The 24,059-nt window shown below is 40.9% G+C and overlaps 1 protein-coding gene across 10 annotated transcripts in view; it reads right to left on the reverse strand.

Moving 5' to 3' along the window:
* Window positions 1-24,059, reverse strand: part of ZHX3 (zinc fingers and homeoboxes 3) — a 139,608-nt gene that overhangs the window by 51,351 nt on the left and 64,198 nt on the right. For 7 of the 10 annotated variants that reach the window (XM_019636934.1, XM_019636935.1, XM_019636936.1 and 4 more), the window contains one exon: window positions 17,229-17,331. The exons of 1 other annotated variant lie outside the window; for it this stretch is intronic. The gene's annotated coding sequence lies outside the window, so the exon portion shown is untranslated. Of the gene's footprint in view, window positions 1-17,215; window positions 17,332-24,059 lie in introns of all 10 variants that reach the window. 2 more of the 10 variants (XM_019636941.1, XM_019636940.1) reach the window with 2 other exon arrangements.

The following is a 24,059-nucleotide window of genomic DNA, read 5'->3' on the forward strand; positions in this document are numbered from 1 at the left end:
TTCTAATATAAATTGTTATATATACACACTCACTTGAACATTAAAAAATCCTATTTCTTTAAGTATATTCAGTCATTTATACTTTTATGCCAATTTTGTTGGGCCTTCCCCCACACCAATTTTTCCAAAATGGTGAGATTTTAAGAAATAAAACCATGTATTTTATGTTTTCATGGGATGATGGTTAAGAAGAAAAAGAAAAACAGGCTTTCAAAATATGAATTGTACCAGCAATCAATACCCAAATCTGAGTGTTTGTAATATTTACAGACCTAGTTCTTATGCGGAGTATGTAAGACATTTTGAGGCTGCTAACACTGGGCAGCTCAGTTACAATAAGTATTATTCAAAGGTGGCATGTCACTATGATTGGAGTCAGATAAACCTGAGTTCCCACCCTGACTCAGCAACTTCCTAGTGCAGGTCACTTGGGCCTTGGGTGAAGGATTTAGCCTCCCAAACCTCAGTTTTCTCTTTTACAAAACTGGATTGGTCTCAGTGCACACAGAGCACTCACTGTTCACTATGAAAACTGAACAAGACAGTGCACTGAGCATCCTTGCAGGGCACGCGGGGAGTTAAGCAGAAGTCTTGGGCTCCCTGCACTCCCCAGTCACCAAGGCGGCCCCTGTGCAAGGTTTCTGAGCACCATCCCTCTCCTCTGGCATGTAGACTGCTGCAGTGATTCCAGCGACCTACATTCCCTGTGCGCGCACACACGCACATAAACACCCTTCTCTGTACAGCCTTTATCACAACCATACTTGCCTTTTCAAAACACATAGGCCACTGTCCTCAGTGATTCCCTGCAGGATAAGGTCTGCTCACTTTAGCCTGCCATCGTGGTCCTTAGTCTGGGCCAACCCCCACCACCCACCCCCTTTCTGAGCTCATGGTTCCCTGCAAACCCACGTCTTCCCACTCCAATTCTGTCCAGGCCGTTTCCATTTCAAGCCCTTACAGAGCGCCATGGCCTACAGTATAGGCTCCAAACTGCTTCATGTGGCATTTGAGACACATGTTATTTGGTCCCTGTTCCTCTCCAAGTTCACTGTCTACCACTTCTTTCCCTCAATCCTTAATACCCAAGCAATTCTACTTATAGTACCTGGAACCCCCGCGTTGTCGCATTGCTCTTCAATTTTACATACACTCCTCCCTTTTCCCAGAATACCCGTCTCCTCTCATCTAGCTGACAAACTCCCAGACGGTCTTCAAACTTCACTCTGATGCCTCTACTTCTGGGGCACTCTGTCAACTACCGACACTGTGTCTTATACATGTTGCTGTTACTGCACCTGCCATGCTGTAGATATTTTTCGTGTTTTCTTATAGTTCACTAGACCAGTATAAATTCTTCTTTGTGGGGTGGACCCAAGACTCGGTCTTGCACAAAGCAGTCACTTGGGAAATAGTTATACTGTTGAACAGAAGAAGCTTTTAGCCTGGTGGGAAGATCCACTGACATGCAGGGGATTCACGCTATAATAGCAGTCTGTGAATGTGAAAGAAGGCAGAGGGAGAATTCTACAACTTCCCCATTTAAAATGTTAAAATGTTGGTGACTGCTAGAACTTAGGAAAAATAAACAACTTTTTACATGGTTATAACTCTCACAAGTCCTAAACATTTACCTAAAGCCTGTGGAACTCAAAACGGTGTTTCTCCCCAAAGCCTTTTTTTTTTTTTTTTTTAAATAAAGTTCCCTGGTCTGTGGAGCGATCGTGGGCAATTGCTTTTGCAGTTTTTGGCGATGCCAGTTTATGGCTATGTTTTTCTGTTCACTGAACTGGCTCATTTCTTCAGGAGAACAAACTGTTCTACACTGAAGCAGGAATTGGCTGGGTTCTAACAAAAAGATTTTTCCCCCCTGACAGTGTTTTTGCAAAAGACCCAAGTCAATTTATAGCCAAGTAACAAAAGGTCAAAAAGGTTAGTCAAGCAATGGGCGTAATTCCTGTGTGTCACAGCCAATAAAGGAAATGGGTGGGAATAAATAGTATGCAATTTTAACCTGAAATTTTTTGTGCAAAACTATTGTTGTAAACTATACAAAGGGACCCATGGCTTCCAATATAAAGGATTTCCCCCTCTGACTTTTTTAAGGGACATTTATGGGGAAGAACTGAGATGACCTTGAATTTCTCATTCACAAGTGGAAAATTCAAAAACTTTTCACACTAATTACAAAAAAAAACTTGGTCATTGTCTTACAGCCCTAACATAGAATGTTCACATAAAAAATTAAATATCTCATAGTTAAATCACAGTTAAATATAATTTACATTACTGAATTTAATATAATTTCTTTGCCAAAGGAGAGAGAAAATTGACCCAAAAGACAGGCTAAGAAAAGGCTCTACAAAGGTGATCGTTTTAATCATGGTAGAAGTGTGACAAACTACTGCATCATTCAATGACCATAAGAACAACAAGAAATGCCTGCCTTTGAAGCAGACATGAAGAACTGACATCACCAGCCAAGCAAGCAGAAGACAGATGAGTAACAGCCTGTACTGGGCAGCCAACCAGGCGCAGGCCCTTGGGCCTGTGGAGTAAGAAAGCCTTTCAGATTCCAAGCCTGTTGGAAGGTTCCCTGTCATGATGTCTACAGTACTCAACATTTAAAACAACTTAATCATCCAAAAGACAAATAGTTAAATAGAACACTGTAACCGTCCAGACAAAATGGCATAACTCATTTCTCCCCCAGCCTCCTTGCTAAGCACAACTATACAGACTGGAAATAACACAAGAGGCAACCAAAGGAGAAGTCTGAAAGGAGGAAAAAGGACGGCAAACAGGTTAGGGACAGCATAGCAGCAGGGCATGTTATGACCCCATCCCCACCCCAACCTCCATCCAACTGCAGAAGGTGGCCCAGGCCCAATGCTTCCCAGCCTAGCAACAGAAGGCAACCCAGGTAAGCATATCCTTCTCCATGATAGAATGGGAGTTCTGCTATCAATACCAGGCCAGTTGGCGGCACAAAGGAGGAGGACAGATAATAAGACAGGCTAGGAAAGCACTCTCCCTCCCTGCAGGTCCCCCAGGAAGTATTCTTCATCCCAGCAGGATGGAAAGTCCTTTCTCCCACCTAGAGGCACCAGGCTGCATAGCAGCACCAGCAGGGACCAGTGAGACCCAGCTATATCAGACATGCCAAACAGACCAAAACAGTAACAGCAAAGGTTCTGAAAAGTAAATTGTCATTGGAACCACAACCCACAAAAGCAGATCCAACCTATGTGCTAGACCTAATCAGCGCGACTTCCTGGTAAAATAAAGAAATTAAATAGGACCCAGAGTCTCCTAACATAATAGACAAAATATCCAGAATGGAATTGAAAATACCCATCATACCAAGAACCAGAAAAATTATGACTTGAATGGAAAGAAGATAATCAACTAATATCAACACAAGGATGAATCTGATGATGAAATCAGCTTACAAAGGATTTTAAAGCAGTCATCATAAAAATGCTAGAAAAAGCAATTAGATATTCTCTTGAAACAAATAAAAAACAAAACAGAAAATCTCATCAAAGAAATAGAAGTTACCAAAAAACAATGGAAAATTATAGAACTGAAAGAATAACACAAATAAACACTTACTAGATGGGTTTAATAATAGATGGTAGATGACAGAGCATAGAATCTTCAAGTGAACTTGAAGATAGACCAATAAAGCTATCCAATATGAACAGAAGAGGGTGTACTGAAAACAAATTAACAGAGCCTCAGGCACTTGTGAGACAATAACAAAAGATCCAATATTCACATCATCAGAGTCTCTGAAGAAGAATAGAAAGAGAGGGGCTGAAAGAGTATTCAAAAAAATAATGGATGAGAATTTCCTAAACCTGGTGAAAGATACAAACCTACAGATTCAAGAAGCTTGGAAAAATTCAAACAGGATAAACCCAAAGAAATCCATGCCAGGACACAAGATAACGAAATTTCTGATAATTAAAGACAAAGACAAACTCTTGGAAGAAGAGAAAAAGAACACAATGCCTATAAGGAAACACCAATTCACATGACAACAGACTCATTTAAAACCATGGAGGCCAGAAGGAAGTAGCACAACATTTTCAGTGCTGAAAAAAAAGAACTGGCAACCATGAATTCCGTATCTGGGGAAACTGGACTTCAAGACTGGAGTGGAAAAGTCAGAAACTAAAAGAATGTGTTGCTAGAAGGTCTACCTTTAAAGAATGGAAATGATAAAAGAAGAAAGGTTGGAGCAACAGGAAGGAATAAAGAATTGAAAGAGAATATGAATACATACAATAGACTATCCTCATGAGTTTTATAAATCATATTTAATGACTGAAAAAAATCATAACTCAATCTGATACTCAAGAAATTATATTTAAAAGGGGCAAGTATGGGCCGGCCGAGTGGCGCGATGGTTAAGAACTCGCTTGGGATGCCAGAGGGCCCCGGTTCGGATCCCACATATGAGGGCCAGTGACACTGCCCTCTACAGCTAAGATGCTGAACAACAGTTCAACCTGGAGCTGGGCAGCCATGAGTCGCCGGCGACGGCGTGGGCTGCAGTCCCTGTGGCAGTGGATTGCCATGGGCTACCGTGTGTGGCCAGCAGCCAGCGTGAGCGGCCAGTAGCCGCAGTGAGCGGCCGTCCAGAAGCCGGCGACTGATCTGCCTCGCCAGAGAAGAGCGCAATGATGGTGCCAACTTGGGCCAGTGAAGCAACATCCTCCACAACTAGATTGAAGAACAAAACGACAGCAACTTGTCTGTTCCCCTTCCCCCAACTCCCCAGCACTGTTCCCATCCCCCCAATTCCCCAATAAAAAATCTTTAAAAAAAAAAGGGGGAAGTAAAGGGACACTTAGGTGAAAGTAAGGTTTCCACATTTCACTCAAAGTGGTAAAATATAGATAACAATAAGTCTGTTATAAGTCAACTATGTATATTTTAATATCAAAGCAACCACCAAGAAAATGGCACGGAGATACACTCCAAAACACTACAAATGTGTCAAGATAAAATCCTAAAAAATGTTCAAGTAATCCAGACAAAGGCAAGAAAAGAGAAACAGGGAACAAAATAAATAATAAAATGGCAGAATAATGCCCTGATACATCAATAATTACCTGAACTGTAAATGGTCTAAATATACCAATGAAAAAGTAGGGATTGGCAGAGTAGAGAAAAACCCAACCCAACCATATACATGCTGCTCACAAGAAACTCACTTCCAATTCAATGAAAAAGGTAGGTGGAAAACTGAGTGCTGTACATACAACAGATAGAATACCAACAGCTATTTAAAAGTATGCTTATGAATAATTTTAATGACATAGTCAAGTATTTAGAATATTACATTTTATAAGATATGATCATTAAGTATTTTCAAAGCAAGATACAAAATGTATATATAGGATGGCTTCAACTGTATGTAAACAATTTTTAAGTAAATGCCTAAAACGAATGCTGTCTAGATATCATTAACAGGAATCTCAATTATCTTCATTATGCTTTCCTATATTTTCCAGATTACTTACCATAAGAATGAATGGCTTAAAACAATGTAATTGAAAAAAAAAAAAACTCTTTTCAATTAAAGCAGTCTATTAAAGATCACTGTGTTGCTCTCCCGGGGGAGGAGAAACAAGTATTTATCATCAGTGCCACCATTAACATGGATTTTTCTACTGGTGATCTTTCTACGTGGCTGTCCACCCCTTCCGTGCTCCCCAGAGGACCACAGGCACAGGTAGAAGGCCTGGAAGGAAGGTCCAGGAAATGTTCGCTTTGGAAACTTTGGGCATGGTGTTTGGGGGGTGGGGGGAGGGAGTGGTGAGGAAGCAGCCATGTGGGGGTGTGAGGCAGTGTGGACAGCAGAGCAGGGCTGCTGGGCACCTGCCTCACTCCCAGTGATCTCCAGAGTCACTGGGCTAGGTCTCCACAGGCCTGACCCCTGAGCTGGTTCCTGCGTTTCCTCACTCCATCATCCGAGACCACATGAGCATGCTGTGGTCCTCATAGCCCAACAGAGCCAAACACAATTATCATCCCACCATGTTGGGGGCCACAGTTGAGAGAGGAAATTCTTCTGTTTTATATCGCCAAGTCAGTGTCCATTTAACACTCCCATCTTCCTTTATTTTTCAAAGTATCTCCCTAACTTCATCCAGGAGCCCTGTGACAACCTTCCTACTACAACAGGCCCTATCTTTTTCTGGCATTTCAAGTAAGAAACCTCTAAGTAATATTTAATTCTTCCTTGCCTTTTTTGGGTATATACAATCTATTAACATAAAGGAGATTCAACACAGAATGCAGAAGGTAGCAGATATAATGATTTCTAAGATCCTCTATTAGACCTTATAACAAATGAACCCTATTCGAGTCAAAGGGGAGAGCTCTGAGCAAGGCTCTTTCATGTTTAAGATGCTTCCTTGTTGATGTCGTTATGACCACATTTAACAGTCAATGGGGCCATTTCAAGACTTCCCATTTTTATCACAATTTCTGGAAAAGGTGACTTTTTCACCAAGGGACATGGAATCCCACCTCTAGGGCCATATGAGATAACTCAAAGCCAACCTTGACCTTGAGGCACAAATACTGCAGGACCAATTTAGTGTCCCATCTCTGCCATCTCTCTTAGCTAAACTACCAATGTAATGAGGTAACATAAATTTACAAATACTTGAGCAAATATTATTCAAGACCATATTAACTTTCAAAATAAGCTATTTTACCTGTTGTCTTGCTTTTGGGGTGCTAGAGTAGAAAAAGCATGGACTTTGGCATTGAAGAGCGTCCCTATTACTTTATAAGCTACACAACCTTGCAGCCTCTCCATTTAAAAAACGGAAATAATTATGCATACCTCTTGTGAGGATTAAGTAATATATTACTTATAAAAGTGCCTGGCATAGCATAGGTTCCATTTAATATTCCTAACTTAGTTTCTTTTCTCTGCCTACTTCCCATTTATGTTTTCTTGCTGTATTTTATGGACCTGAATGAGTCACCTTAAATTCTTTTGGAACAACAACAAAAAAAACCCCATAAATATTCAACAGAAAAATAGTAAACACTCCTCTGGGAAGCAGGGGCGGGCATTTACTGGGCAAGAACATGAAGAAGCAACTTTCTGGGTAATGGTATCTTGGTAAGATTTTGGGTTACAGAGGTGTACACATTTGTCAAAACATGCACAATTACAATTTAACTACAAATGTACAAATCTTACCTCAAAAGAAAAAAACCGTAAAACCAATGGTGACTTAGCGATGTGCATGCCGAAGCACTGCGGGGGAATACATAAAAAATATGATGAACAGATGGCCAGATAGAGGAACAGGACGCACACAGAGTAAAATGATAATAGTCAGAACCTGGCTGTGGGTGTGTGGCTTGCTCACTGTAAAGTTCTTTCAACTTCGCAGCACGTTTGAAATTTTTCATAATAAAATGTTGAGGAAGAAATTACTACAGAAAAAAATGGAAGGCACTCACTGCATGATGGTTCTCTTCCCACACCCTCTCTCAGTTGTTATTCATCCACTTGTTCATTTTCCTGTAAACACGTACCAGGCATGCACTGTAGTACTGACTAGTACAGGTTGCTTAACCTGAAGCCCTCTGCATCTCAGTTTCCTCATCTATGGACTAGTAACTCGTGCTCATGGGAGATTTGGGAGGATCAGCCCAGCTTCTGCCACACAGCTGGTGGTCAGTAAATGCTAGCTATGATTATGCCAGTAGAGCATGCAGTAAAGAGCATGGGCATTCTAGCGTATTAGTCCAGTATCAAGTACTGGTTAGAAGCCCTGACCCCTGACTGGCTGCCTGGGTTCAAATCTCAACTCCACCATTTTGCAGCTTTGGGCAAAATTCTTGCCCTTTCTGTACCTCAGTTTCTTCATCTGTAAAAAAAAAAGGGGGGGATAAGTCTCTCTCTCATGAGGTTACTATGATCATTAAACATGATAATACATAGAAAGTGCTTAGACAATGGCTGTAACAGCATAAACACTCAATGCTAGCAAATTTACTATGCTGAGCACTCAGAGGATGTGAAGATGAATGCCTAAGTCCCTGACACCTCAAGGAGGTGATAATCCAGGAAAGGAGAAAGCCATGTCAATACATGGTATCACAAAGTGGTATGTGACATGCACCATAGGATACATGCTATGATGGGCTTGGGGTATCAGAAAAGCAGACTGATAATAATGACTGAGGAAGACCAAAGAAGGTTTCAAGGGGGTGGCATTTGATGGTATGGGGCCTGAAGGCAGAGAAGGGGGAGAAAAAGGTTGGTAATGTTAAAATACATGGCACCGCCAGCCTACTAGAGCTAAATAGAAGGTAGGTATGGGCAGGTTGGAAGACCTGTGGCTGGAAAGTGATTGTGGTCAAATGGTGGAAAGCTCCACTGATGAATGTAGATTTTATTCTGCAAAAGTACTCTGAAAAAAACGATCAACCATTCATATACTCCACTGAATTAGCAGGGCTGAGTCTTCCAAATTAATTGTCAACCAAGAACTTATCCTTGACCTTTCTGTTGCATTTATCCACTGTACTCATTATTCAGAATAACTAAAAATTCATCACCATACCCATTTTACCAACTCAGGGCATGAGGACATATCTCCACTCAACAAGAAGACCCAGAGCCCCTGGAGGGAGAGCCAGGGAAGAGCTTCCTAACAGTGTCGTGGAATTGAGTTAGCACCACTGTAGTTGGTTCACTGCCTTGAGGTTCAACTTGGAATCTGACCTAAGAGATTAACTTCAGGAAGGGAGAAACGTCCACAGCAGCAGAGAAAGAAGAGCTGGCTCCCTCTGGACGCTGCCAGCTGGCCCCGCTGCACCTCTCAAAGCTCTCTATGCCTTGGTAAACACATTTCTGATTGCTGTAGGCACTGAGCAAACCCACTAAGCCTTGCCAAAGTGTCTTGTGTAAGTTCAGAAATATGATGTTTTTTAGTTCACTGAGATTATTCTTAATTGGTGGGGCAGAATTGATTTAATACCCACCAAACTCCATGGAGGAGGAGACACACTAGATTTTTACCCCCATTTAGAGACGGTATAGCCTCGTTGTTCCTGTCATGTAGCCAGAGCTGTCCTTGCCTGCATCAGGGTATTTGCATTAGGGAAACAGGATCCCTAATTAGGGTGCTGCCTAAGGAAGAGCTTCAGAGCTTTTAAGAAGGTTTTCAGGCTACATGTGCAGCAAGCCCAGCTTTGCAGCAACCAGAATGCCTGCCCCAGGCCAGGGCGGCCTCTCCCGTCCTTTGGAAGGAGTGAAATGTACTCGGAGTCCGGCCCTCCGAAAAAGTTGCAAAAGGATTCCAGTGTCCATAGATCCCTGCCCCGGCTGGCCCAGTGTTAACATCTCGCATATGAGTAGCTACGGTACGCGGAGCAGGGCCAGGCCCTTAGCGTTGGCACAGTACTATTAACTGCACCAGAGACCTGACACCAATTTCACCAGCTTTTTCTCCTAATGTCCTTTTTCTGTGCCAGGAGCCTATCCAGGGTCCTCACTGTACTTAGTCAGTATCCCTTAGTATCCTGCAGTCTGTGACAGTTTCTCAGTCTTTCCTTGTCATTCATGTCCTCAACACCCTTTAAGAGTATTAATCAGTCATTTTGTTGAATGTTCCTTGATTTGGGTTTGCCTGATGTTTTCCCATGATTACACTGAGGTGATGCATTTTGGGCAAAAATGCCACGGAAATGATGTTGTGTTCTTCTTAGTGCATTCTATCATGGGGTTCATGATGCTGCTATGTCTCATGACTGGTGATGTTGACCTTGACCATGTGGTTAAGGTGGTTTCTCCACTGTAATGTTAATACCTTTTCTTTTCTTTTTAGTTAATAAATATGTTGAAGGAACTAATTTGAAACTATGCAAACTCTGTCAAAGGTTTCTTAAAGGATCGCTGGCTCCTCATTCACAAGCCTCCTCACTTTCCTTAAAAACTCCAAAAGGTTAGGTTGGTATGATTTCCCCTTGCTATCTCAGCCTTGCGAGCACTTTGTGATTACCTTTCTGCTTGTTCAATGAGTTTTATTTTTCTTCTGCTTATAAATATAGCATACCTTCTTTGTCAAAAACAAACAAACAAACAAAAAACCTGTGGGGAGCTCATAACCACACTTTTAGAGACTGGTGCTTGTTATGACTGAGTGTGTACCCTGCCCCCAAATTCATGCTGAAATTCTAACCCCTAATGTGATGGTATTTGGAGGTGGGGGCCTCTGGGAGGTGATTAGGTCATGACAGTGAAGCCCTCATGAATGGGATTAGTGCCCTTATAAAAGGAACCCCAGAGAGCTCTCGCACCCCTCCACACCATATGAGGATAAACAAGAAAAAGGCCGTCTGCAACCCGGAAGAGGGCTCCCACCAGAACCTAACCATGTTGGCAGTCTAATCTCAACTTCCAGCCACCAGAACTGTAAGAAATAAATTTCTGTTGTTTATGGTAGTTTGTCATAGTAGCTTCAACTAAGACAGCACTATAGTTTGATGTGTATGTATTCCAGCGAACCTCTTTTCCTTTTAATATCACTGGAGTCAAATGCCATGGGCTTAATTAAATCCCAAGCCCACCATGGACTCCAGGCAAGTTAGTGAATTTTGAGTGCTGACTCACCAGCAGCTGTTATTTGCACATGGGATGAGCAAAATTAAATAATTTTTTTGGAAGAATTGTTCAGTAAGGTAGAAATAAAAAAATTTATGGCCTGTATTTAAGAAAAAACTCACTTGCACACTGCCATGGGGAAGGTGAGGTCACACAGGGGACACCTGCAACTCCAGATGCCACATCTGAACCGAGGTTAAAATTGTTCGTTGCTGAACTGCTTAAAAACCTGAGGGAAGGCTACCTGGTTTCCAGGATTTGCCCATTTCTAGTTTACCAAGCAAAGCTCCAATAAATGTATTGCCTATAAAACGTAAAAGCCTATAAATGTATCACTTATTTGTGTGATACATTGTCCAGATGACAATCAGGAAAAGGTCAGCTTTCCTACTGCTTTTTCCCCAGAACAGCAGCAAGAACAGCTAATGATGGTGGAGCATGTGCACTGGACACTGCTCTCAGTCTAAGCTCTTCACGTGCAGTAGTTCATTTAACCCTCATCATGACCCTTGCAAATAGGTGTCATTCTTGCCTCCAGTTTACAGATGAAGAAACTGAGGCACACAGCAGCTGAATAACTTGCCCAAGGGCACTCAGCTAGCAGCTAGTACAGCCAGGATTTAAACCCAGGCAGTCTAGCTCTAGAGTGTGTGCTCTTAGCACCACACTCTCCTACTGTCGAAGAATGCAAGCACAAGTTATCATCTGGAGGAGAGACAGTTTATGAATTAAGAGCTCTGGAGGAAGCTGAATTGAACAAAAATTCAAATGACCGAAGGAAACCACTTCCAGAATGGAAAGACCTGACAGAACCAAGGAGGGGCTTCTCAGGGTCTCACGAATATTTAGCAAATCACTAAGACACAGTCTGGAAACATCTGAAAACAATGTGTAGAAGGAAAAGAGAAAAGGAAGAAAAAGAGCTCCAAGTAAACAAGTTAAACAAGCGGATTATGTGAAAGAGAATCCAGCAGAGCTACTTTTGGTTTTGGTTTTTTTTTCTTTTTGGTAACAGAAGCCCAGAGTCAAGACAAGACTAAGATAGGTATAAGACCTAAAAGAAAAAAAGATGATCAGAAAACTTCAAGCTGTCATCTGTAAACAAACAAAATGGTGCTGCCCCCAGCCTCCACCCCCAGCCCAGGTACCCTATCATTCATTCCTCTACCACCAAGCTGCCTCCACAAGCCACAGTCAGCGGCTGCATTTCCCCGCTTCTCTGATGCAGTGCGAGCCGACTTCGGTGCTGAGTGGGAACTGAGCATGCTGGGATCACTGCGAAAAACCAGTGGCTTAGCCGCTCCTTGTCCTACTGGACCTCTGGGTGAATGGCCACTGCTGGCCACTGCCCCTTGTAGGAAGTCCTCTCTCCCACAGCACCCCGGTTCTGCTTCTCCCTACCCCTTCCTCTAGCACCCACATGGACCCAGGCCTGGCCTGCGATCCCACTTGCTAGCTTGGTAACAATGCCTTGGGCCTTAGTTTCCTGGCCCACAAAGTAGGGTAGTAATAATTGCCGTACACGGGGCTATTCAGAAGATCAAGTAAGGCATCTGAGCAAGCCCTCGCTACCTCATACTGGGCACGTGTTACAGTGCTCGGGACATTTCGATTCCCTACACATAAAGACTGGTCTTTGCCAAGAGGCCATCCTGAGCCCTTTTATTTTCTGTCTACATGCTCTACCTGGGGGGAGGGGATTTTATACCTGTTCTTACGGCTTTGACGTCCTCCTCTGGGCAAGTGTGTCTCACACCTTTATCTCCAGCCCCTACATCTCACCTGAGTTTCCAACCCATATTGCCCACTGCTCCTAGATATGTTTTTCTAGACCTCTTGAAGGCTTCTTAAATTCAACAAGTCCTAAAATACACTCTCCTCTGTCCCTCTCCAAATCAGTCTCTGCCACCCTCTCCACAAATTTTACCCCACTCCACAAGCAGGTCAATATTTCCACCATCTATTATCACCTTCCCTAAAACAAACAAACAAACAAACAAACAACGACTCTGGGTCATCCTCTAATTCCCAATCTCGCCTGAGTCAGACACTAGTATTTTTAGGTTCTGCCTCAAAACAGCGTGCCTTCTCTCCGCCATCACCATTGCCACCACCTTGTTCAAGCTCCCATCATCTCCCACCTGGACAACGGCCACAGCTGCCTGGCCTCCTCCCTGCAGCTCTGCTTCCCATGACAGTGTTATCGTCCTAAAAATAGCCTTGAGCATGGTGCTCCCCTGTGTTAAAGCCTTAGTGGTACAGCCCACAGGAGACAAACTGAAACTTGTCAGCCAGGCACTTAAGATGCTTCACCATCTGGCCCCAATATATCACCATCTGGCCACCTGAGCACCTTCGGGCTTTGATGAACTTGGGCACCTTCATACTCTCTCCCTTTTGCTTTATCCTTTACCTCTCAAAGCCCTACTGGTACAGTAACACTCAGCTCCCAGGATGCCTTCGCTGACTCAACAAACATCACTCCCTCCTTGTTTGTCTCCAGCACACCTGACACATGAATCTTTTGCCATTGTTGATATGCATGCAAGACACCTCCTTAACCAGAAAGGGGACCTTGAAGACAAAACGGCCTTTCTCTCTGCACCCAGCACAGAGAAAGCCTGGGTGGCTGTTAACTGAATCAAGAAGAGCAAAGTACTTATAAACAACAGGATGAAGCCCAGAACAACTAGTACACCTCATTGAACAACCATAAAATGGGAAAGGAAAAAATAACGGGGGTAGCTAAGAAATAGGAAGAGGGGATGCCAAAACGGAGAAACTGAGTTTCCTTATATGGAAGGAAAGAAAAGTTCCTGTTTTTGCTTTAATGATAGTAAATAAATATAGAAACATGCTATTTTTAGCACTAAGAGAATTCAAAAGTTTGTTCACCTTTAAAATTTGTTGAAAAGTGAAAAGGGGAAAACATTCTATAAAACAGAAGGTATAAATAGAGACAAGTAATATAAAAATTAAGAACTTAATTATACACAGAAAACATACAAATGAAATATCAACCACAAATTAAAGAGGATAAATTTATCCATAGTTAGAGAATCTTCAAGGTTAGATGAACAGAAGACAAAATCAACAGTATTTTGCTTGCAAGATATAACAAAAGTAGAAAATGTACCAAAATCACTAAACAAGAAATCTATAGACTGAAAAAAAAAGAATAGAGGACAAGCATTGCTTTAAATATTATCAAAAAACAAAAACTAAACATGCAACAAATAATCTTGAGAAACAACCAATCAAAAAGAAAAAAAAAAAAAGAAAAGAAAAAAACCTAGAGGAACTTTTTTAAGAAGAAAGGAATTAAATATTTGAAAGCAAAACCCCAAATATTTTGGAAGGACCACAAGAAAAGGAACTGTCGGGAGGTGCTGCCTATGAAAGGGGAACGGATTGCCTGAGGAACAGGAATTGAAAACTGACTTTTCACAATCTCCTTTGGTCCTTTTAAAGTTTTATAGTTCAACTAAAAGTTTTTGTGAAGAGACTAAAAATGATGGTACTGGTCAATTTAATTACAAAAAAGGAGGAAATGAAGTTGGGAAAATAGGACATTAAAAGAGGCAATAAAACTGTAGGGGAATACTATGTATGCCTTAATAAATTTGGATAAAACTAAATAGATGGATTTTTCTACTAAAAATGTAAAACTGTAACATTGGCAAAAATAAAATACCTAACTAGACCAACATCTCTAAAATAAAATTAAAAAACTACACCCCACAAAAACAAGTCTCTGTTTATTAGTGAATCCTTTCAGACATTACAGAAACTATTCACATCATAAAAATCATGCCTAAAATAGGTCAAGATATAGGTTACTAGTTTATTCTACCAACCTGATCTAAAAACTAGCTAAATAAAATGGAAAGAGAGAAAACTATAGACAAAGCTTACTTATAATTCATGCTTGAAAATTTAAAAGAAAATAATAGTAAATAGAATCCAGAAATAGGTTAAAATTTTTTATAGTGTCATGTCCACAGATCCCAAAAATTCATATGTTAAAATCCAACACCTATTGGTAGTTTAAAAATTCTAAAACTAATAATAAAGATATACTTTTTTACATTATTAAAGTATCTACTTAAAACTAATTGCCAATATTATACTTTGAGGAAGAAGTGAGCCATGCAGTCATTAAAAATATGCACAAATTGAAGAAGCATTTTATCACTGTTAGTTAATATAGTATCAGAAATTCCTTCCAAAACAAAGTAACATGAAAACAAGTAAGAAATACAAATGTGGTAAAGGCAGAGGAAAAATGTTTTGATATATAACACCACTGTATACTTATAAACCCAAAGGAATCACTTAAACGGCTATGATGACTTTGAAGTGACCAGAGTCATCACTAATATAGAAAAATCAATAGTATCTCTAGTCCTCAAACTTGACCAGACATGAAAATTACCCAGGCAGCTTTTTAACATGCCAAAGCCTACACCCCACCCCAGAAAAATTGCCTCAGAATCTCTAGGGGTGGGACCAGGCATTAGTATTTTATAAAGTTTTTGAGGTGATTCTAGTGCACAGTCAAGTAGAAATACCACCACTACATGTTTAATCATTTAAATATCAAAATATGCAATGCAGAGAAGTGTAACCAATCATGATATTCACAAATGGGAAGAGAAAGACTGCTGTAAGGAAACAGGAGTTCAAAAGAAGAAGCCTGAAAGGGAATAGAGGTGGCTGCTGTGCAAATGTCTCCAGTCCACAGCAGTTTGGGCAAAGAAGTGAGCAGTTGCCCAGCTTCTTAGAGGGGGACATGACGCATGGCCACACAAAATGATGGCAGCAATTAGTCTCCGTACAAGAGCTACTGAGATAGAAAGTGTGCATGAGTCTTTTTTTTTTAAGCTGAGCCATCCTGCCACCTGTTGGCAGCTCAGCAGCAGCTTAGCTCAGGCCAGGAATTGAACCGGCAACACTGTTGCTCAGAGCTTACACCCTTGAGCAAGCTCTTAACCAACTGAGCCACTCGGCCGGACCCCATGAGGTTTAATAGAGGCTGCGGTGGTACAGGGTTACCCGCATACTTGTGTGAGGTTATATAATTTCTAGAAATGCAACTGCTGAGTCAAATGGTATGTGCCTTTAAAAGTGAAAGATTAATTTTTAAAGATCCTAAAGGTGAGACAGAAGAAACCTGATGTGTAGATAATAAACAAAACATCATACTTAATAGGTAGGATTGGAGTGGGAGACAAACAGGGAAGCTGGGGGTAGACAAGATGGCTCAGTGTTGCGAGGTAGGAGGCACAGAGACTGACATACAGGAAACTCCTGGTGATTCCAATCTCGCTTTGCCCTTCCCATTAACTTAGCCCCCACAGCAGAAACCTGGAGAAGGAAGGCGGGAACCATGTGGCTATGTGTGAGGCGTTTTGAGGCAGGAGTCAGTGTGAACATGAGCATGAAAAAATGTGTGTACGAGTTTACTTGTAAATCAACTTGTCTTGTGCCATTTTTAGTTTAGAGGATTGATACACAAGACTGCTGAATAGTTTTTACTCAACCTGATGACTCAAAGCTAAAGAATGAGCAAGCTGAAACATATCATATATCCAACAGTAAGTAGCCCTGCTGCAATCCACCATGAGACAGGAAGTTCCAGAAGCAACCATTGTGGGAAAAGTCCCATGGGCTGGGTGGCCCCAGGCTTGTGGAGAAGCAGTGAGGTTGCCATGTCGAAGTCAGGGTGCTGTGCACAGAATGTCCAGCACTATGTGCCACTGAGGACTCTGACTCCATGTCCTCCCCTTTCTTTCCAAAAATTTCTACTCAGCATTCTGGATGGAAAAAGGCTCTTAACTTACAATGAAAAGCAGTGTAATAGATTTCCTTGATTTAAAAAACTTTGACAACCACCAACGAAAAACCCCCAAGTCTAAGCTTGCGAATGGCTGACTAAAAGACTCAACAGGGTTCCCAACTCAAATATAATAAATAAAGAAAACTTTACTAGGGCACATCAAGTAAAGACTATGTCTGTTTACACTGATTAGTTGCCGGTCTGCTTTGTGTTTACTATGAAATTTAGCATTGAAAAATGTTTCCTATTCCTGGGGGCAGTGCTGCACATCTTGTAGAACACAGCTTGGAAAACTGATATTCAAATTAGTGTAAATGATATTCAAATTAGTGTTCTAGTTTTTTAAGTCAGACATTTAATTAAGCAGAAGTGTAAGTTTTGCACTCAGACTAAAAGCTGACCTTATGCTAAACCGCACACCACAGACACAAAACAGACAATCCTACGTTTATAATACTCAATGGTCAACCTAAGATACGAGTATAACAGGTTCCTATCAAGTGATCTAAATCACCTAAGTTGCATATTTAATGCAGATTTTTAGATTAATCCAAAAAAGAATCATTTAATCAAAGAGCTCAGCAATAAAAACTGAGAGAGGAGAAAATAAAGAATGTTTAACAGCAATACAAAGATGAAATATGGCTATAAAGAGTTAGGCATTACGAAAGTATGGTAATTGTTATGACAAGAAACTTGCTAAACTTCAGAAGCATGCTATTTACCTGGGAAACATACTTTTTGCTTACTTCATTAGTTTCTCCAGTTTCTCTCTTCGCTTTATGCAGCCCCATATGCATCTTTAAAAGTTCACTTATTGCTTCTGCGTTGCAATTCAGTCCTATAAAAGAAGCAGCATAGCATCACTTAATGAGAAGAGAGTTTACTCTTTTCCTTAATGAGAAAAGTATATTCTAGGAAGCTGAATTATCCAATCTCATCAATCACCTTTCCTAATTCATTTTCACCAGAAACTATACACAAACAGAAAAACCAAGGGGGTGGGGCGAATAAACAGAGGTCATTAAAATACAAACTAGCAATTTAAAACTATTGAAAATGCTAGGAGAAACTGAAAAATATAAATGAAAATAAGGCCAACTAAGCTGTCTCTGATAATAGATCAGAGCAAGATGATTCATTAAAATCTTTAACACTCTTTCCACCAATGAGTTTCCCTCTCTTCCTCCTAGCTAAGTTTAAGATGGCTTAGCAGAAATAATACACTAACTGATGTGTATGTTACGTACAGCTTCGAGGATTCACACCATTAAGGATGAGCTATTTTCTGAAGCTCTTCCATTCACAGCCCTGGGGTTTCCTGGCACGGATTCTAGGGGTACCAAAAATGGTCTAGGCCAGGGGTCGGCAAACTGCGGTTCGCGAGCCATATGCAGCTCTTTGGGTACATACATGTGGCTCTGAAGTAAAATGGAAAATGAAAATAAAACCATCACAGTTTCATTTATAAAAATTTTAAGGGATATTCTTCACATAATGGTGATTTCATTTTGTTTATGGCTCTCAAATACTTTTTAAATTGTTTTGAGGGACAGGATTGGCTCTTCCGTCTCAAAAGTCTGCCGACCTCTGTTCTAGGCTGTGAGTTCCAGGCCAAAGAACTATGTTATCTTCATCTCTGTCTCTGACCCTTACCCCTATGTTGTGCCCTTCTGCCCAGTGCCAATGATGGGCACACAGTAACTCTTGGTGAATGAATGAGACAGTAATTATGTTTTCAACAAACCACCAGAGGTGCTGGGATCTTAAAATTACTTGTGAAGCAGTTGAAAAACCACTGCTTTGGAGTTCTTTACTTCTTTCCTAAAGCATTCTGTTTGGTTGAGGTGCCCGTTAGCAGTAAAAAGGCCCTAGAGAGAGTATAGCGGGGGTGCTCAGAACCTCAAACAGAAGAGAGCATCAGTGCACTAGAAAGGGTCAGGACTATGAGCATCTGTGACTGTAAACAAGTCTGCCCCTCAGAAAAGCACCCCTTATCAAAGTAGCTCTCTCCTATTTATCTTACACCATCATTCTGTCTTTAACATACACACAGCCAGCTTTGCTTCTGTCGGCCACTGTTCTGAGAGCTTCAACTGCATTAACTAATTCAATCTTCATAACAACCCTATGAGGTGGGTTCTGTTCTTCTAATTGCCCAGATGAGGAAACAGGCGCAGAAAGGCTAAGTCAATTGTGTGAGGAAGCGTATGCAGGGGCTCTGGGCCCCCACAATCTCGCAGTAAGCTGCAGTCTCACCCACCCCCTGCACGTCCTTTTGCTGTCATGGGATAGGACAGTAGCTTCATGTCTAGTAAAGTTCGCTCATGTTGGAAAATTTCTCTAGTTAATATTTTACTGAAAAGCTTAACTTTTAATTCTCCACAACTTAAAAACTGACCTTTTCTTATTTTAAAAAATGATCCGGTGCACATCACAAGAAGGAAATCTTGATTTCACGGAAGTCGGAGGCAATAGTTCCTTTAAGGTGAACACCTGTTCACATTCACCCGCTACTTCAGCTTGTTATATTTATTCCAGATATTCTGCTGTGCTTACCAGATTCCTTCTACCTTTATAATCACAAAGCCCTCGCTCAAGCAAGCCACTTCTTTTACTCTAATTCGGTTGACTGGCGCATGCTAATGATGCCAAAGGCTGCCAGTTCAATCCACTACAAACCAGCTTGCTTTGTTTGCTTCATGTCTACAAATCGTCACCTGGATGGCATGTTTTGGGTGATAAGAGGAGCCAAATGAGAGTGTGCAGGACACCAAGCAAAAATAACACTTGCAGGAGAAACCCGTCCGCAGGTAACACAGAGGCAGAGGCATGAACTTCATTCAGAAAGAAAAGTTTCGTGATCACTGGCAAAGCACGTCTACCTTTCTGAGGCTCTGTCTTCTCAATCTCAGGACATTAGCCAGAATCTAACCCAAAGACCCTCCTTCAAAAAACAAAACAGGTGTAAGATAGAAATAAGAAATTAAGGTTTTTAGTTTTTGCACAAACTTGCTTAAATGATCTGAAAACTGAATTTTTTATTCTTGACACCAATTCTCACTGTCAATAAAAAGCACTTGTGAGGGTTTTAGAAAGTGTCACAAAACTAGCAGTGCAGTACAGCAAACCATCAGAAAAACCTCACTGCAATTCCACATGTATATCCTAGATTCTTCAAAAGCTACTATTTATTTTCATAAAAATAAAAGCTGCTCCATCTCCAAGTAATACGAAGTTATTTAAAACAGGCTTTTTCAAATTAAAAGAAACCAATCAGTATCAGTCTAGATCATATTTTAACATAACCCAGGGGGGGCCGGCCAAATGGCTCGTTGGTTAAGAGTTGGCTTGGGAGTGCGGGCTCTGAGCAGCATGGCCGCTGGTTCGGATCCCACATTAGGACCAGTGACACTGCCCTCTACAGCTAAGATGGTGAACAACAGCTCGAGCTGGGCTGCAGTGAGCTACCATGAGCAGCCGTCCAATGGCCGGCAAGCGACTGCCTCACCTGGGAAGAGCGCAATGATCACCATACCAACATGGGCCAGTGAGGTGACGTCCTCCACAACTATTGGGTTGTAGGAAAAGTCATGACATATTTTTTCTATGCTTTTCGTTGCAAAAATGCATCATGACTTTTCCGACAACCCAATAGACTAAAGAACAAAAGGACAGCAACTTGTCTGTTCCCCTTCCCGATTCCCCACCACTGTTCCCCTCCCCCAATTCCCAATAAAATCTTTAAAAACAAACAAACAAACAAACTAAAAAACATAACCCAGGGCCCATTTAAGGTAGAAGTTTTACCAGCTATAAAGACAAAAAAAGCAAAACTATATTCCTTAATTGTTATTTTGGAGAGACACCCACTTGGGATCATCCAACTTCAAGTTTTCCTGCCCACAGGTACCAAAGAACTTTCCCAATGTACTAATGCTATGAAGCGCATGGGTTCCAACAGTAACAAGGTAACTATGACAACAAAGCCACAGCTATTTATGATATCACAAACTCTATATGATGTAAGTTTTACAAATTGAGGTGAAATTCACTTGACATAAAATTCACCATTTTAAAGTATACAACTCAGCGGCATTTAGTACATTCACAATGTTTTGCAATTGTCACTTCTACCTGGTTCCAAAACATGTTAGTCTCGCCACAATGAAACCTTGACCTCGTCAAAGCAGTCACTACCATCCGCCCTGCTCCAGCCCCTGGCAGCCACTAACATGCTTTATTGTCTTTGTGGGTTTACCTTTTCAGATATTTCATATAAATGCAATCATACAATATGTGGCCTTTTGTGTCAGACCTTCTTTTACTTGGCATGATGTTCTGAGATTCTTCTACATTGCAGCATGTATCAGTACTTCATTCCTTTTGATGGCTGAAAAATCTTCCATTGTATGAATACATCACATTTTGTCCATCCACTCATCCATTGATGGACATTTGGGTTGTTTCCACCTTTTGGCAATGGTGAATAGTGCTGCTATGAACATCGGTGTACAAGTATTTGTTTGAATACCTGTCTTCAATTATTATGGGTATAGACATAGTAGAATTGCTGCATTATATGGTAATTTTATATTTAAGTTTTTGAGGAATCGACAAACTATCTTCCACAGTGACTACACCATTTTACATTTCTCACCAGCAAAGCATGAGGGTTCCAATTTTTCTGCATCCTCACCAACACTTTTTATTTTTTGTTTGTTTGGGTGTTTTAAAATTATAGCCATCCTATGGGTGTGAAGTGGTATTGCATTGCAGTTCTGATTTGCATTTCCTTATGACGAATGATACTGAACGTCTTTTCATGTTTGTTGCCCATTTGTATATGTGCATCTTCTTTGGAGAAATGTCCAATCAAGTCTTTGCCTGTATTTTAATTGGGTTGTTTGCCTTTTGTTGTTGAGTTGTCAGAGGTTTTTGTTTTTTTGTGGTTTTTTAAAAAACATATTATGAATCATGGGTCCTTATCAGGTTTGAAAATCACGTTCTCCCATTCTGTAGATTGTCTTCCCAGTTTCTTTCTTTTTTTTTTTGCACTGTGCAACCCGCTTCAGTGCCTGCAGCCTACGGGCAGAGGCCAGGCAATGGTTTGGGGCCACAGTTTGCTCTAGCATGGGGCACTATGAGAGGTTCAGGGGGATGGACCTGCTATAAATCCAAACCCATGCATCCCAGTTTCTTAATAGTGTCCTTTGCTACACAAAAATTTTAAGCTTTGATGAAGTCCAATTTATCTATTTTTGTGGTTGTTGTTGCTTGTGCTTTTGATGTCATTTCTAAGAATCCATTGCCAAATCCAAGGTCATGAATATTTAGCCTTATGCTTTCTTCTAAGAGTTTTGGCTCTTATGATCCATTTTGAGTTCATTTTAGTATATGGTATGAGATTGGGATCCAGCTTTACCCTTTTGTATGTGGATATCCAGTTGTCCCAGAACCATTTGTTGAAGAAATTGTCCTTTCCCCCCATTAAATGGTCTTGGCATCCTTATCAAAAATCAATTGCAATGGACTCTCAATTCCATCCTATTAATCCATATGTCTATCTTTATGCTAGTACCATACTATTTTGATTATTGTAGCTTTTTAAAATTGGGAAGCATGAGTCTTCCAGCTTTATTTTTCAAGACTGTTTTACTATTCAGTTCTGTGCAATTCCATATGGATTTTAGGATCAACTTTTCCATTTCTGCAAAAGAGGCTGCCAGGGTTTTGGTAGAGATTACATTGAATTTGTAGATTGTTTTGGGTAATAATGCCATCTTTATAATATCAAGTGTTCCAAACCATGAACATGCGATATCTTTCCATTCTGTGGTGTAATTTTAAGTTACCTTAAAATGTCCTTGATAAGGTAATGCAATAACTTCTTTTAGTTGTGTGTGTTATCTCTGTGGTAATCTACAAACACCCTGGAGTAATATACAAATATGAAGTTTACATTTGCCATGCAGAGTCCAATACTTATATTCCAGAGGACCGTCAATTATTCAGGGTCTTACTCTTTGTTTTTGTCTATGGAAAAGGTCAGAACTCAAGGGTTTTTAGTTAATTTTCTTCGGAAAAGATCAGAACTCAAGGGTTTTTAGTTAATTTTCTTCGGAAAAGATCAGAACTCAAGGGTTTTTAGTTAATTTTCTTCATCTTCAGTTCCTAGTCGAGGAATTGATACTCATGAGCTTTATATGTTCACTGATTAGAATAACTTGAACAGACTTTATAGAATGGTATCATTAATTCTCTTTCATATAGTTCAAATCCCAAATAATTGATAGGAAACACTAGCTACTTTCCCAAAGACTGTGCTCAAACAGGCTTCTTAGTGTTAGCTTGAAGTGTCAACTATAATTGGGAGGGAAGGCAGGAAGAGTTTAAAAGTCTTTTCGCTATAAATGTTTTTGCTAGTCTATGAGAGAACAATTGTTTGAAGTTATAAATGTAACTTGGCTGGACACAATCTGTTCTTTGCTCTCACATCAAAATTAGAACTGAAGACAACATAAGTGACCCAGGAAAAATAACTGTGGCTTTTCCGAAGACTAGCAATTTCAAGGAAATTATATATTCCCCCAAACTAAAAGTCATTTTAAGACCAGGAGGTTATTAGTCTGAGGGGCAGTGATTGCTTCAGTTCCCATGTTTGGTGGAAACTTTTCAAAGATCCAGCTCATACCTCCTGTCAACCTATGGGTCACATGAAGCTCACGGTCCAAGGTGATCCAGCAATATCAAAAAGGACTTTAAGACTCAAACTGCTTATAAAGAACTTCAATCAGAAAATACCATCTGGTGTTGACATAAACAACTGACAATCAAAATCCTGGGAAAAAGAAATCCAATTCCATGTATTTTTATCATCTATAATGAAACCAAAGACAATAAAAATATCTTCTGGCAGGTGCTCAGGGTCAGTGCCTTGGCAGGGATGTTCGCCAATGCAAAGTTAGAATGTCTGATATTTGTTCTGTTTTTGTCTATTGAAGGGGTCAAGGAAAAGAGACGAGGAAAAAAATAGACCTGAGCAAGAAAAGGGGCCAGAAGATAAGCAGGTAAAGACCCGGACACAGTAAGGTCACAGACAAAGTCCAGGGAAGCAACAGCCCAGTGGGTTGTCTGCTGGCTGAGTCCTCCATCGAACATCAGAATACCTTTTAGTACAGTTATCAATAAAGCTGGTCAGTGTGACGTCTGTGGTGGACGCTCTCATAGCATGGGATGGTGGTAAGTTCCATAAATTCTTCTAGAACTGGAAAGCCCTTATAGCATGGCAGGCGGAGAGGGCACCCTTTTCTATGACCCTGCCACTGCCTAATGAGGGCCCATCTTCAGCGGCCATACAATTTCCCGTCCTCTAAGTGTTTTCAACAAGCTCGCTGAAGAACTGGGCCTCTCCCTCCACACTTCCTCAGCTGTTTGCACCCAGTCACCTTGAACTCCATGTCAAGATTTAGGGGACAGGTGGGGAAAAGGGGCAGTGCCCTAGGAAATGGAATAAAGGTCTTATTCTCCTTGGCTGGTGATGGTGCAGAGGGAAATGCAGTCTACAAG

This window comes from Hipposideros armiger, unplaced genomic scaffold, assembly GCF_001890085.2.
Source record: "Hipposideros armiger isolate ML-2016 unplaced genomic scaffold, ASM189008v1 scaffold_31, whole genome shotgun sequence".
Taxonomy (NCBI): domain Eukaryota; kingdom Metazoa; phylum Chordata; class Mammalia; order Chiroptera; family Hipposideridae; genus Hipposideros; species Hipposideros armiger.